Below are 14,382 nucleotides of genomic sequence, written 5' to 3' on the forward strand. Positions count from 1 at the left end.
TTCTTGTACAATGGAACAAGTTGTTTATATTTTCACTGTTTCAGAGGCCAGCTGTTTGCCTATGGATTGTTCTATTTCCAACCATCCTTTGTTTGACTTCTATATATGATGACGGCATGCAAAGCACTCACGTGAAGAACATCTTTTTATGCACATATTTAGTACCTAGGACAATTGGTTTAAGATGTTAGATGGAATTTCTATGTATTAATAAAATCAATAATAACAACTTTCTTAGAGTAGTAAGACAAAACCTTGTGGTAATGTTAGAAACAATATCTTACAAAATTACTATGATGAGTCTTGATTAGAATATATATGGGAATAACTTAGGCTTAAGAATAGCTTTGTAAGATTAATGGAAGATTCATTAGCTAATTTGTCATTCTAGTAATTATGAATATATAGAAACCATTCCTTAAAAATATCTTGTAATGACAAATTCTCCATTCAGATTTATAGGCATTCCACATGCATACATGAGGGCAAAATTTCATCCATCTGGAGTCTGATAAAAAAAATCCAAATCATTTTGAGTATTTTTGAGACTTTTTTGTAATAATAAGATAAATCTCAGTTGTGTTGAGATCCTTTAATGCAAAGGTAAAGACTTCCTAGTAGGTAAGAAATGTATTCTATCTTTGAAAGTGTCTATTTGGTACCATTTACAAGCCATTTTATAACAGCATTGGTATGGAATACAGGTGGTTGACTTTACTTCCAGAAATTATTTTTTTTTTTATAATAAAAGTACCTCTGATTAATTTAATTGCAAGACTATCCAGCTACAGAGAACATACTTGCCAATGAGAAAAGATAACCTTAAAATTTGCATAAAAATATATCTCAAATCCTGCAAGTCCTGCAAATCATATCTGGTCCATACTCTGGTTTTAAATCCATAATGTAATGACACTGCTCTGGTGAGAAATAAGAATCTGACAATTTCAAAAAATGATAAAAATTAATTTAGAACTTGTGTTAACACATGCAACAAATGTACATGTTTTTCTTTCCACAGCATGCATTACAAGACTGTTTTGTTAACTTTGAGTTGTTGAAAGTTGAAAAGAATTTGCATCATTTTCTTGACACATCTTCATAAAAATATTACCCTGGAACCTGTTGGAATAAAGTTAGCTTCTCATTCCCTGGATTTTCTGTGGAGAATCAACGGAAAATGTAGGGACCTGATTAAAAAGCATGATCAGGGAGGTCTGTAACAAGGAAGTTATTAATATAAAAAGAGAAGTAAAACAGGAATTATGGCTCTGTTTTCAGGAAAGTTTACGCATGCACTGCAAACGTCTGAACTACTATCACTTGGCGTGAAGACAGGGACCCAAAATAAGGGACCCTGTGCATTGGCTGTCCTCATGTTCATGGAAAAACCTTCAAATTAGGCACGCAAAAGGCTAAAACTCAAAACCATTAAATAGTGAAAGAGACTTTTGACTCTCTTGGAAGAGCTTCTCCACAGGAGATGTCTAAGAAGTCTAAACACAGACAGATTTTAGCCCTGGTTTATGCCCATTGAAGCAGGATGAGGCACATTTCTCCGTGCAATACCACCGCCGGGCTCCTGACACCCCATGTGGAGAACCCCGATTATTAAGTGGGAAGTACAGAAGTTTTATCAGGTCAGGACTTCATCCCCACGAACCTGAGGAGGATTAGACCCCACATGCACTTCTTTTTCCCTGATTGACCACCCCCCCACCCCCTCGCTGCCCCACCTGGCACTCCTAACGGGGGGGGCTGCCTGGGGCCGTGTCGCAGCGCTCTCAGGGCACCCCCAGCCGTGCTCCTCTTCCCTCACCCCACAGCGGCGACGGGGCTTGCGGGCAGGCACCCACTCGGCAGCGAGGGCGTTGAGGGGTGCTGTGCGGGGAAAGCGGCAGAGGGTGCGGAGCGGAGAGCGCTGAGGTGAGGGGCGCCAGCCCTGAGGGGGCGGAGGGAGGGAGGTGCCGATCCTGAGGTGAGTGGGGGAGGGGAGGCGGGTAACCGCGGCCCCTGAGGGTGCGGAGGGCAAAGAGCTCCTCGGGGGAGGAAGGGGGGCTAAAGCTTTCTCTTGGCTCCCCACCTCCTCGGCGGGGTGCTTGGGCGGGACCCCCCCGGCAGGGGAGGCGGCAGCGCTTGGAGGAGGCGCCTCGCAACAGATGGTTAAAGCCGGCTCCTCGCCGCGGCCCGCATTGGCCGGCGGCGCGAGCCGGGCGGGAGGAAGGGCGGGAGGGAGCCGGCCCCGCGCAGGGAGGGCGACGGCAGCGGCCGGAGCTGCGCGGCCCCGCGGCGGGGAGCGGAGCTGAGCGCCTCCACCCCAGTTTGCTCGCTTCCCGCGCGGGTGCTGAGGCGACCGACTTCCCGGGGTGGAGGTCGCCTCTCAGCCGTTGATCGCCGGCGGCTCCGGGCCACCTGTGAGTTTTCCGCCTGGCGGGTGCTGTAAGTAACGCCGCCTCCGTGCGCAGCCGGGCTGGGGCCGCCGGGAGGATTCTGGCTGTGGGGGCGGGAGGCCCGGCGGGCTCGGCTCCCCCGGCTGCTGTGTGCGCTTGGGGCGGGTGAGCCGGAGCTGCCGGCTTCTCCTCCGGTTTAACCCGTACAGTAGGGAAACAGGGAAGGTGTGGGGGGAGATCTTCCCCCGGGCGGGAGGCTGAAGCAGTGTCGGGGAGATTTTTATCACCTGTAAGCGAGGAAACCCCCACTCCCATTCGCCCTCCCCCCCTTCTATTCCAGCTTCGCCAGTGCAGAGTCGCTTGTGGCGAATAATTATCGGTGCTCTGCGGAGGGAGAGACTGTCAGGTGGGGAGCTGAGATGCGGGGGAAGTGACTTGCCCAAGGTCATGCAGTGAGGCAGTGGCTGAGCTGGAAAATAACATGGGCTGTGCTAAAAACTTCTGGTTCCTAGTCCTGTGCTGGGCTGTTGAACAACACTGCAAGCCAGCAGGGCTCCAGGCGTAGACGTGGTAGAGTTGTAGGTAGGTCTCTAATTAGTTTGTTGTTTTTTTTTTTTTTTGTTCTCCTTTAAAGCATTATGTATGGATGTGAAACCGTGCAGAGGTGCAGTGTCCATGTCATTTCCTTTGCTTTCTCCAACCTGCAAACGTGAATGAATGCATATATGCTCTTGCTTTTCTGTGACTAACGTTAAGTTCAATAGATTAAAAACAGAAATTATTGGTGAAAATATTATGTTTTTTCTTCACTTTTACTGTGGCAATAAGTAATGTCTTTGCTATCAACGGTGAATGTTTTCTTATGCCATCAGACAGTAGTTGTGAAAAGCCTCTTAATTGGTTAGGTGTCAGCTGCATTCCAAAATTGATCTGCAGTGCAATAGCTTTTATGCTCAGTGCATGTGAGAGATGTAAAGCATGGTGGGCCATGCTTTAAGAACTTATGCCTAGGGTATAATGTGATTAAGAGTTTTCCAAAGGATGCAACTGGAGTAATTGTTTTAGTGCTAGCTATATGCATAACAATAATCTCTCCTTCCCTCTCTCCTCTCCAAATATAATTTTAATGAGTTTACATAGATTTGAGATCTAATATCTCAAAGAACTCCACAACTTGGAAAGGGTGTGAATTTGTATTTTATTTTCCCTTCAAAATTGTTTTTAGAAGTAATTAATTTGAATTCTAGACAGCTCTAACTTCTTGCTCTGTAGATAGCATAGAATGATTGAAATATTTTCCAAATAATTGTACCCTCTCAGAGAGACACAATATTTTTTTTTTCTTGTTTTTCCTCTCAACATCCTTTCCTCGGCCACCTGAAGATGTAGCCTCACTGAGAAGTTCAGAATAGAGTAAAAGTAAGATCAAGAACTGCTACAAACCCATCAGAGAATTTTGGTTAAAGATGTTGGTGAGATCATACTTTGATGAAGAATGCTCCATGCCTTTGCCAATTTCCATGAAGAGTAGATAAGACCTGCCTTTCAAATTGTCCCTTGCAGTATCCTTGACAGAACACATTCTCATTTTTATCAATATGCTGGGCCAATTTCTCAGGCTGGAGTGGACATTTTGGAGAATGAGATACAGGCCTACATTTCCAATATAAAAATGGATGTTCCAGTATGTTCATGTTTTTGAGGGTATCTTGGGTTCTTTCCAGTAGAAGCCATGATTTAATTTGAAACCTGAAAAGCTTTAATGAGTGGAGTTTTTGTTTGTTGTTTTATTTTGCTTTGTTCTCCCCTTTGCCCCATTAGTATTAGTCTCTAATAGACTTGGATTTTTGTTTAACATTTGGAAATAGTCTGAATTTCTCAATATAGTTTGTGGCTGGTTAACTGCCTCTCTTCTGCCTGTCCCCACCACCCCATCCCTCACCCAAATGGTTCACGGGGAGAAATTCTGGAATGATAATGCAAGTTTGACAAGGGAGGATTTCAACTAATTAGCGGTTGACTTCTGTAGGAGGAGAAAATATGTGTAATTTCTGAATTCCATAAAAATGTTAATTTGGACTTGTCTCAGTACTAGATAAAACTATGCCTTTCTACAAATACAGATGCTGCAAGTGTAAAGGTCTTCAGCGAGAAGCAGCATCTGAAGGAGTGTTGCTTCTGAGGCAGTAAGAATGTCTTAGTAAACAGAAATTTTTATTTTCCCTCTTGCAAGAAGATGTACTTGAGTTCTAGTGTTCTCGTAGTATGTGAAATGTATTGTGCAGCTGCCCTGGGATCCCTCATGCACAGATTTAGGTGATCTTTGCATGTTAGTGTATACAGTGGTCTGTATCACAGTGAAATGCAAAATCCTGTTTTCTGTATTAGCACAATTGTGTATACACTTGGGTAAGGCTTTTTTTTTTTAAGTGAATGCAATAGTTCAACAGTTTAACCTAGACTCACCTCTGTGTCTGTGTATGTATATATATGTACGTATGCATGTGTAAAAAATACAGCAATGTGTATCTGTGTTCTTATTTTCCAAATCCTGGTGAGCAAAATTTCCAATTAAAGTGTTTGAAATAGTGTCTTCTTTCTGCAATTTGGCTGTTGTAGGAAATTTCTCAGAAATTTCTCAAAATAGAATGACACTAAAGAAAATTACCTAGTGGGAAAGATCATACAACAGAATCTAGGAAACTTTGTTCAAGTGAAACTGTCTGTAAAGCTGAATGAGATTCATAAAGCAGGTATGACTTTATTTAATTTTACAACACCCTATTTTATACTTGGAACCTTTATAAGACAGATGTAGTTCCTACATCAGATGTTTTTACTATCTAAACTTATGCACAATGAATTGAAGTAGCTAAATGATGGTTTGATGATGAAGAAATATATACAGTGGCATGTTGACATCTGTCACCTGGTCTTGTTCTAGTTATTTCCTTCCCCCCCACCCCCCCCGGCTTTGACCAATGTAGACGTTTTTTATGTAGTTAATATCTGCAATGAGCTTATTCTAGATTTTAGTTTGTTATTTTGTATTTCTGTCTATGTTTTCTAGCATTGGTTCACCTTCCACAGTAAAATCAGGATAGCAGCTGACAGTTCAGTGAATTTAAGCAGTTTGTGGTGAAATAGAAATTTTGATGTGTAATCACTAGTACTAATTACCCATGTTTAATGGATTGTTGGAAGAGCGTGTCAAAATAAAATGTATCCATTAGGCTGCAGAGTTGTCTCCAATCTGCATACAGCATGAAGGTAATGACATTGTGGTGATGGGGAAACAACTGTAAATATCAATATCGCAGAAGAAATAACATAAATACTGGATGAAGTCTCATTGATCCAGAAAGACATGTCCCATTTAGAATCATAGAATCATTAAGGTTGGAAAAGACCTCTAAGATCATCAAGTCCAACTGTCAACCCAACACCACCATGCCCGCTAAACCATGTCCCTAAACGCCACATCTACACATTTTTTAAATACTTCCAGGGATGGTGACTCAACCACTTCCCTGGGCAGCCTGTTCCAAGGCCTGACCACTCTTTCAGTAAAGAAATTTTTCCTAATGTCCAATCTAAATCTCCCTTGGTGCAACTTGAGGCCGTTTCCTCTCGTCCTAGAAATAGGCATCACCTTATTTCAAGTTCCTAAAAAGAAAGCAATTGAATTGCCTGCCTTATTTGAAGATCTTGGATAGGCAGCAATCATTGTAAAAGGCTGAAATTATTGAGCCCTGAGGTAGGAAGTGCTGTAAACAATGGTTCTGCTGTAATCTGACAGTTCTGACCATCTCTGTGACTGAGTCATTGACTGTGACTACCCAGTTTAATAGATGGATTCAGTGTTAAGAACTTGTGTTTTCTGGTAATATTTGGTAAAGGAAGATTGTGGATCTTAAAGAATGCTGAAATGTGTCAGAAGCTGATGTTATTTACAATCTGGAAACCGAATAAGCAAAACTTCTTGTAGGTTTTTGGTATCTGCAAGTCCTGATCAATTGGCCTATCATATAGATTTTCTTAGATCTGCTTATAGATTTAATATTTTTCTTCTGGATTCAGCACTTCAACCACATAGAAGACAAACAATATGAAGTTCTTTATGCATCCTTCTTTGCAGTATTATCCCCGCATGTTACCCCAGAGTTACTGCCATTCAGTGGAGGGGAAGAATACAGGTCAAAAAGACAGAAGTGTGTTTTAGGGGGGTTGGGGTTTGTTGTTTTGTTTTTATAGCTTTAATATAAGAATCCTAACCCAACACATTTTACTTATGTGACTGTGAAGGGAGTAAGAGTATGCAGTCTTGGAAATTGCAGTTTGCTTCTAAGGAAGGTTGAAGTACCAAAACCATAAAGCTCAGTGCACACTTAAGAACTAAAGTTCTGATCCTTCTTCCACACCAAATACTTAGTAGGACTCTTAAAAATGATGGATTTAACATGAGCTGATATTCACAAAGCCTTATCGTTCAGTTTCCTTTCTTCCTTTTCCACTGCTCCCTTTTTGTCTTAGTTAACGGTAATAACAAGTTTACGTTGCGTTGTTATAATAGTGTTAATTTTCAACTGGGGTGTAAAGTTATCTTATGCCAAAAGTAGTAATGAAATATATGGATCTTCCCTTTCTTAAATATAATGACAGGATCCTGTCATCTGAATTTAAGTTTGAGTAGTGGACAAGGTAGTATTAAATGTCCATATCTGTCTTGTCCAGTAATTGCAAGAAAAATCTTTGTGCTCTTCTAATAAGTCATATATCTGCAACCCCCAGTGACTTTGTAGAGGGCTGCTGTAAGGAGTATGAATGGTCATCTTTATTTTTCTCCTAGTAGTGTTTAAATGGCAGTTTCAATACCTGTTTGTGTATAGTATCCTCTTTCTTCTGTTTTTAGGTAATCTGGGGAATAAATCTCTTTAATCCTAAAATCACTTCCCATGAATCTAGTAACATCTAGTTTACATTACTGAACTTGATCCAGAAAATAATATTACTGTATTGGGGAAAAACTGCATATTAGGTGGTATAAAAAAGTAAAACTTAAAAATGGATATACTTTGAAAACTTAGGGCTTTGTTCTTGCTCCAACTTGTTGCTTTTGCCTAAATTATCTTAGGGACCTGAGGAAGTATCTCAAGTATTTGAGAAATTTGGGATTTTATGTATGGATATATGAAGCAGATTGAGAGCTTCTTAAGGTGCAGACTGTTTCTAGATTGTGCTGTGTCAGGGACATTATTCTTTCATTATGCTGGGGTTTGAAATCCTTTTAATACTGTAGACTTCCAAATCTCACTGTGCCAGGCATGTGATATGTGCCTTGACCGTCAGTTGTTGGGAATATGAGTGTTTCTAGAGTTTCATTACTTTGGGAGAGATAAAGGTCTTCCTCAGAGAAAGGTGCATGATAAGAAAAGACTAGTACAAAACTAGATGGGTTACCTAATGGACTGTTTCTTTTCTTTGGCTCAGACCTCAGTTTAGGGTGTCCTGAAGAAGCTGTTCAAGTTACTTGCTTGTGATATTGATGTGTTTGAATTAAGAGATTTCACTGTGGTTTGTATGTATTACAAAAATTAAAGCTATACCAGATCTACTTAGGGGAGCAAAACAGGGTGAAATCTAATAAAGTTGTCTCTGCACTGTTGAAATGTTCAGTCAGCTTGGTCAGATAGGAGTTCAAACAAGTTTGATGGGGCAAGTTCTGAATGGTTGTCAGTGCTTACTAATGCCTTGGTTCCAGAGCATTTCTTTGTGATTTTTTTTTTTTTGGTCTTTGGTGTTTGTTTCTTTTTTTCCCCTAACTTTACTACTCAAATTCATCACGAGTTTTCACCATCCCTGTGGTCTTGCAGCTTGTGCCTTTGGGTAGGGAAAGAACAAAAAGCCGGCTATGTTGCTGACTGTAATGTTTAGAATTATCAATTTGTTTTTTTAATAACACTATATGTATCTGTTATTAATCAGGTTAAGGGAAATATCTGTTATTGATAAATGCCTAATGATCATCCTGAAGTTGCTAGCTGCTGTTTTGCAAATGAATCGCTTTGCAATTCCCTTCCTCCACCCTTATTTTTGGGTACATTCCACACACAATTGGGTTTGTGTCTTATTAATTCTGTTTAAAATAATTTACCTTTTAGTCTCCATCAAGTTTAATTTTCCCCTATGTTCCAGTACCAGCAGCATTTGAAAGAATTTCTAAAGAATCTGGATCTTGCTGTACACCTAGAAATACCATGATGCAATGGTTTCTGCGATCCACTTGGATTCTTTCCTGACTGCTCCAAATCCTAGCACGCTGATAAAAGTGGAGGCAGCTGTAAGAGCGTAGATAAGTGAGTTCCAATTAGTGCCTCTAAATCTCTATCAAATGATCTGTCTTTAGTCACACTTGTCTGGTAGTCTAACTACAGAATCAAAGCAGTCTTTAAAAATTTTATTGAATTTCCTTGCATGTGATATTTGCATGGGTTATCTTCTCAGTGCTGTCTGCTAGAGAACAGACTTGCAACCAGTAGAGCTTAGCTATGATACAAGATCCTGTAGGTTCTGTAGCTGTTCACAGTGTGACATTAATGGTGTTAAATTAGCAACATCAGCGATATTAACTAATTTCCTCATTCAGACTGTGACATTTGTTTGGTAAAAGGATCATTAAACATATGCAAACATCCTATGTGCAGTAAAAGGTCTTTGGGCCCTGACAAATGATAAATGAGAAAATTACAGGTTGTAGGAAAATGTAAATATTCTTTGGCAATCTGTCCTCTGGCAAGACAAAAATGTTCTCCTCTAAGCAATGAAGGATTCATTATATTCTTTTCACATCCGTAAAGAATGCTGGAGACTATTTTACCTACTTAACGCATATCTTGATGTCTCTTCCTTTCTTTCAGGCACTGCTGTTGAATTGGGATTTGTCCTGGTTTTGTTAAGCAAGTACTCCAGCAGTGCACTGTAGAAAAGTGCTGTAGCCTCAATTAACTCCTCCTATAATCTTCTGGATAATTTTGAATGTTTTTCTTATTAACAGCTTTAATCAGCTGTTATGCAAGAGATTAAAGTAGGGGCTCACATAGTAAGTCTCTTTCCATCAGATGACTACATTGATACAGACTTGCATGTTAACTGATGAACGCGTTTACCGTGGCTTTAGGGAAAGGATTGATCTAGTTTCAGATGATCCTTGTGACTTTTACTCTTCCTGTCTGTAGCTGTATAAGGATTTGTAGTGTCAGGTTAGAGTACTAACATCACCAGCTTCAGAACATAAAAGCTTCAACAATATGATGCATTTGCAGTAGCTTATTACCTAGTGCAATTCATGAGTAAATTTTCTAGCTTCTGCACTAATGTTCTAAAGTGTGACTGAGTACAGTACTTCAGCCACTGCTGTTTATCTCATTAAGGCTACAGCTGAAGTTGCTGTGTTATCAAACAATAAAACCGAATTGTGAGTTCATCCTGCTTTTATCTTGTAATATCACTGCAGTTTAAAAAGAACCAGACAGACTTGATATTGTCATTTTCAAAATGACAAAAATAATTTTCAGAGACTTCAAAACTTTTTGCCAATCTTTGCAAGAATGGAGATGTTACAAGCAATTAAAATAACAGTTCTGTTAAATTTTAAAAACTTAAAAATGGCTGAAAGATTTAACTTTTGATTAGCTTGCAACAGTATCTTTCTTCCCTTCCTCTGGAAGCTAGATTTGGAAATAGCAACCCTATAAGATTATTAAAGACCTATTCAAAACAAAACAAAAACCAACCAAAACACAACACAAAACCAGAATTCAATTTTTTTCAAAATTGGTCCGATCAATTCCATTGACCAGAATGTCTGATACCTCTGTTTTTGAATGTGGATTCTTGCTAATTTTTCTAGGATATGATTCCCAAGCTATTAAGGCATGTAACTTGATGTATGCTAAGATAACTAATAGCCAAGCACAATCTGATACGTTCATGGTTATTTGGATGCATCTGAGATGTACCACCGTATACCAAACTTTGTAAGTCTGATTCAGAAACAGGTGTTTTAAGCAAGAAAATGTTTTCAGCACAGCAGAATCTTCAAAAAAGTGAAGACTTTGATTTTTAAACAAACACTTGCTGAACTGTGGAAAGCGAGAAGAGAGAATGGGAATAGAGCCCGAATTTGGCAAGTTTTGTGCAGGAAAGCGTCACATATGCCCCATGATATTTTGGTACCAGGAGATGAACAGAGCACCTTGGCACCGGTAATGCTTAAAAACTGAACCTGAATTGAAACACTTCCTTCATTTAAGTCTTTGACTATATTTCTAGAGATCGAGGATCCGGTTTTCATCCCGTATTGTTGGGAGCTGTCAAATATCAGCATTTTTTGCTCTTAAGGATCTATCCTGAAAATATAACACAGGAACTCCCTAGGAGGAATCTAGAGGAAAGGAGTAAAATTTTCTATGATCTAAAATAATTATTACCTCAATAAGGGAAGACTGAATTAGTTGGTTTCCTTAATCTAGAGAATCTAAGATTGCCACAAACAGGTCAGCTTTGTGTGTATTGTGGATAAGAAAAGGTAGAGCAAAATTGCAGCAGAGTGAGCTTTTGGGAAAGCGTGGAGCATTGTGAGATAAAACTTTGGACATCCAACTTGTGGAGAGAGGTTGAAAGAAAACTCTATCCCAGTTGGCACATGGTGTGTTGTGATGGCTTTTTATTTTATATTTCGTACATCATGGCTTTTACTAGTTGTTTGCTGGGACTTGTTGTTGTTGCCTTTGATACATAACTCTGCTTCCGTTGGACTCTGCGCCACCCTCTAATGGAGGTGAAATCTTGAGCACTGGAAGGCAAGCAGAGGATTTGGATACTTGTTTTAAACGTAGATCACACTTACGCTTTTACATAAACTGACTGCCAGATTTGAGACTGAGAGAATACTGCTTCCATGTCAGTTGGCACAGACTGTGGACAAAAGAGTGACACTATTACATGATGGGAATATGTAATATCCATGTTCCTGGAATTAGATGGTAAGCCAAACAGAATTCTTTCTTTCTTCAGGACCTAAGACTTGGAGAAAGCCTGTGATTTCTCTTCTGTACTCTTACAAGACAGTGTTCTGTGTTACTTGTTTCTAGTGTTCTTGAGCAGGGAGTCCTTATAGTAAGCTTACAGTATTACATAGTGTGCAGTATGAACGTGCACTGTATGTTTGTATTTGTGGGGTGAACTTAGTCTTCTACCACACTGCATTTCAAAGAACAGGAGTAGAGTACCCAGTAAAATTGTGAAACCTTGTGAGAAGTTTAGCAGGTTGGACAGACATCAGAGAGGAAGAAGAGATCTATATACCTCCTTTCTCCCATGGAGCAAAGGCATAGGCTGGCTGAACTCCAGTGATCCATTCTTTTTCGTGAATCAGCCCTCTGTGATCAGGTTGTACTTGGTTGGATTGCTGAGATGTAAATATGTAATGCTTCCCCCGTTGTTATTTAGAAAGTGTAGTTACTTGTTAGAACCCCATATCCCTCCATTAGTGTTCCGCAGAGTTGTAGTAGTGAATGTTAAGTTTGAAAAGAAACCAATTCCAAGACTTTCTCCCTGTATCAGTTACCCGCTTAATCAAATTTCTGTACAGAATTCTCTGAATAAGTATTCTTTTGAGTCTTTTGATATATTTTAAGTATTTCTGCTCTATGTGTTAAAAAAACTCCTTCAGGTATGAAAGACTTATTTTAGGTTTGTGTTTTTTACCAAATTCAGTTAGCCCTGATTTCACAGTCTTAGAGTGTCACTACCAGGATGAGTATGTTTACACTGTGGATTCTGTTTGACTGTATCTCTGACTGCATGTTCCTGATATAGAATGGAGACAATGCAACCAGAGATAGGTGGCAGAGATAGGTATGGCAGAACCACCTGATACTAGTTTCAATTTATTGGTTTTATAGTGCTTGCTTATTTTCAGGCTGCTAATAATATCAAGGAAAGTCAGTTTAAAACTAGCTGAGGCCAAAATCAGCATAGTGATAGGAGTAGTAAGAACCTGAAAGTGATATTTGTGGGTTATTTGGTGAGCAGGAGCATTGTGGTGTCTTAAATCTTAATTGTAAAGATGTCTTGCAAAAGAGGTATTAGTACAATTTCCTACTTTTCAGCATATATAAATATTCATCTTTATGCAGGATTAAGTTTTCTGCCCCTAATTTTCCCTGGTATGATATTAAGGAAAGAGAAATGCGTGTGTGTGTATAGAGGAAATCTGCTACAACCTAGAAAGAGAATAGTTGAAAGACAGATTTCCTGTCTGCATAAAAAATAAACTCTTTGCAGTACTTACTTCTACTTGACTTTTCCTATGTATGTATAAAAAACCTGTAAGTGGAAAACTTTCTACTATCAATTGTATTCTTATCTGAGTCAACATTAAATCAGCTTGCCAGCCGTTAAAGTTTTAATGCTCAATAACTTTTCATTATGCTAGATTTATAAGTGTTTCTTTCATCATCTGTGTGCTGAATTTTGCTGTTCTTCTGATCTCAGGGCAAAGGCTTAGGTACCAACATTATCCTGTTGATATCTTTACTTTCATTAGTCTTCCACATGTGTATTCATTGCATCTGCAAAGATGAGACAGGAATTGGAGTGTTCAAGATGCTTATTGCGAGCCACTGATGCTTAGAAACCTAATGCCTGTCTCATAGGGCCCAGTCTTAAAACCCAGTGGGAGTTTTGTCTGCATGTGGAGTCTTAAGCAATCTTCCTGTGACAGGGCTACTGAGTGAGCTGTGAAAAGGCAAAAGGGATATCTAATTTGTTAGAAAAAAAATCTACTGCAGTGGCTAGCTGGGATTTTCTATCATTTTGCCACAGTCATGCTAGGTTAGTTGTTTCTTTCAGCTGTATACCATGTCCTCTTTGGCTTTTGCTTTTGTTTTTTCTTACCCCCTCCCACCCCATCCACCTTGGTCCTAACTCTAGATTGAAAGTAAATTATATGAAAGGATACAAAATGACAGTTTCTGCTTTGTGTCTGTGATCCTTCTTAAGTTATGGTATGTATTAATTTATTCAAATCTTTTGAGGTATGCTTAACAAATAACTACCCTGAAAGTGTTCAGCAATTCACTAGCCATGCCAGAATTTTTTCATAGAAATACAGTATTGTTGGGGAGTTCCAGAATGCTTTCCACATATAAAGTTCATTTAAAAAAACCCAGAAAACCAACCTAAAAAAAACCCCAACAACTCCCCCCCTGAAAAACAAAACAAAAAAACAACCAAACACTTCTTGACAGAGATTTTTGTCCCTTCCAGTAAGTAGCTGAAATACACACAGGCAGTAAAAGATATAAAACAGTTTAAAAACAAGATATAACATAGGAAGCAATAGGGTGAGTTTTTTAAGTTTCTGGGGAGTGATATATCATCAACATAAGGAAATACGCTGTTATGCTTGCTAAGCTTAACTGTTCATGAATTTACAACCTAGAAAACTTGGAACAACTGGCACTGGACAAGTTAAATAGCAAGAAGGGGTAGATAAATATTTAAGATTTAATATTACTAAATAATTTAATACTTGTCATTGTCCAAAAACCATACAAACATTAGTTGATCAACCTTTACTGGAATCCAATAAGCATTCCTAAGCCACATTTAACACATGATGATTCTTAAGCCAGAGAAGCTAAACTAAAAATTTAAAAATGTGGGAGGAGTTTCTGTTCCTTTTGTGGCTGGCTCTAGATTTAGGATACTGAATGCTGCTGTATTCAGGGTAGGTGCAAATGTGCATGAAACTTTCCGGAAATGGAACCTCAGGCACCCATACCCTGGCTTGGATGATCTTGGATGATCTTTGAAAAGCAGACTACATTTAGGAAATCTAGAAGCTGTGGATTGTTGTGTTTCTCAAAGCAAAAAGGAGTGAACAGTAGTTGAGCCAGTAACGTGCCCTTATGGTAAAAGCAGCTAA

General features: G+C 39.3%; 1 protein-coding gene across 1 annotated transcript in view; it reads left to right on the top strand.

Annotated features, from left to right (window-relative positions):
- The first annotated feature begins 749 nt into the window (after positions 1-749).
- Positions 750-14,382, top strand: part of SULF2 (sulfatase 2) — a 170,475-nt gene continuing 156,842 nt past the window's right edge. Inside the window, exon 1 of the mRNA XM_075166404.1 lies at positions 750-1,926. The gene's annotated coding sequence lies outside the window, so the exon portion shown is untranslated. The remainder of the gene's footprint in view (positions 1,927-14,382) is intronic.

This window comes from Calonectris borealis, chromosome 17, assembly GCF_964195595.1.
Source record: "Calonectris borealis chromosome 17, bCalBor7.hap1.2, whole genome shotgun sequence".
Taxonomy (NCBI): Eukaryota; Metazoa; Chordata; class Aves; order Procellariiformes; family Procellariidae; genus Calonectris; species Calonectris borealis.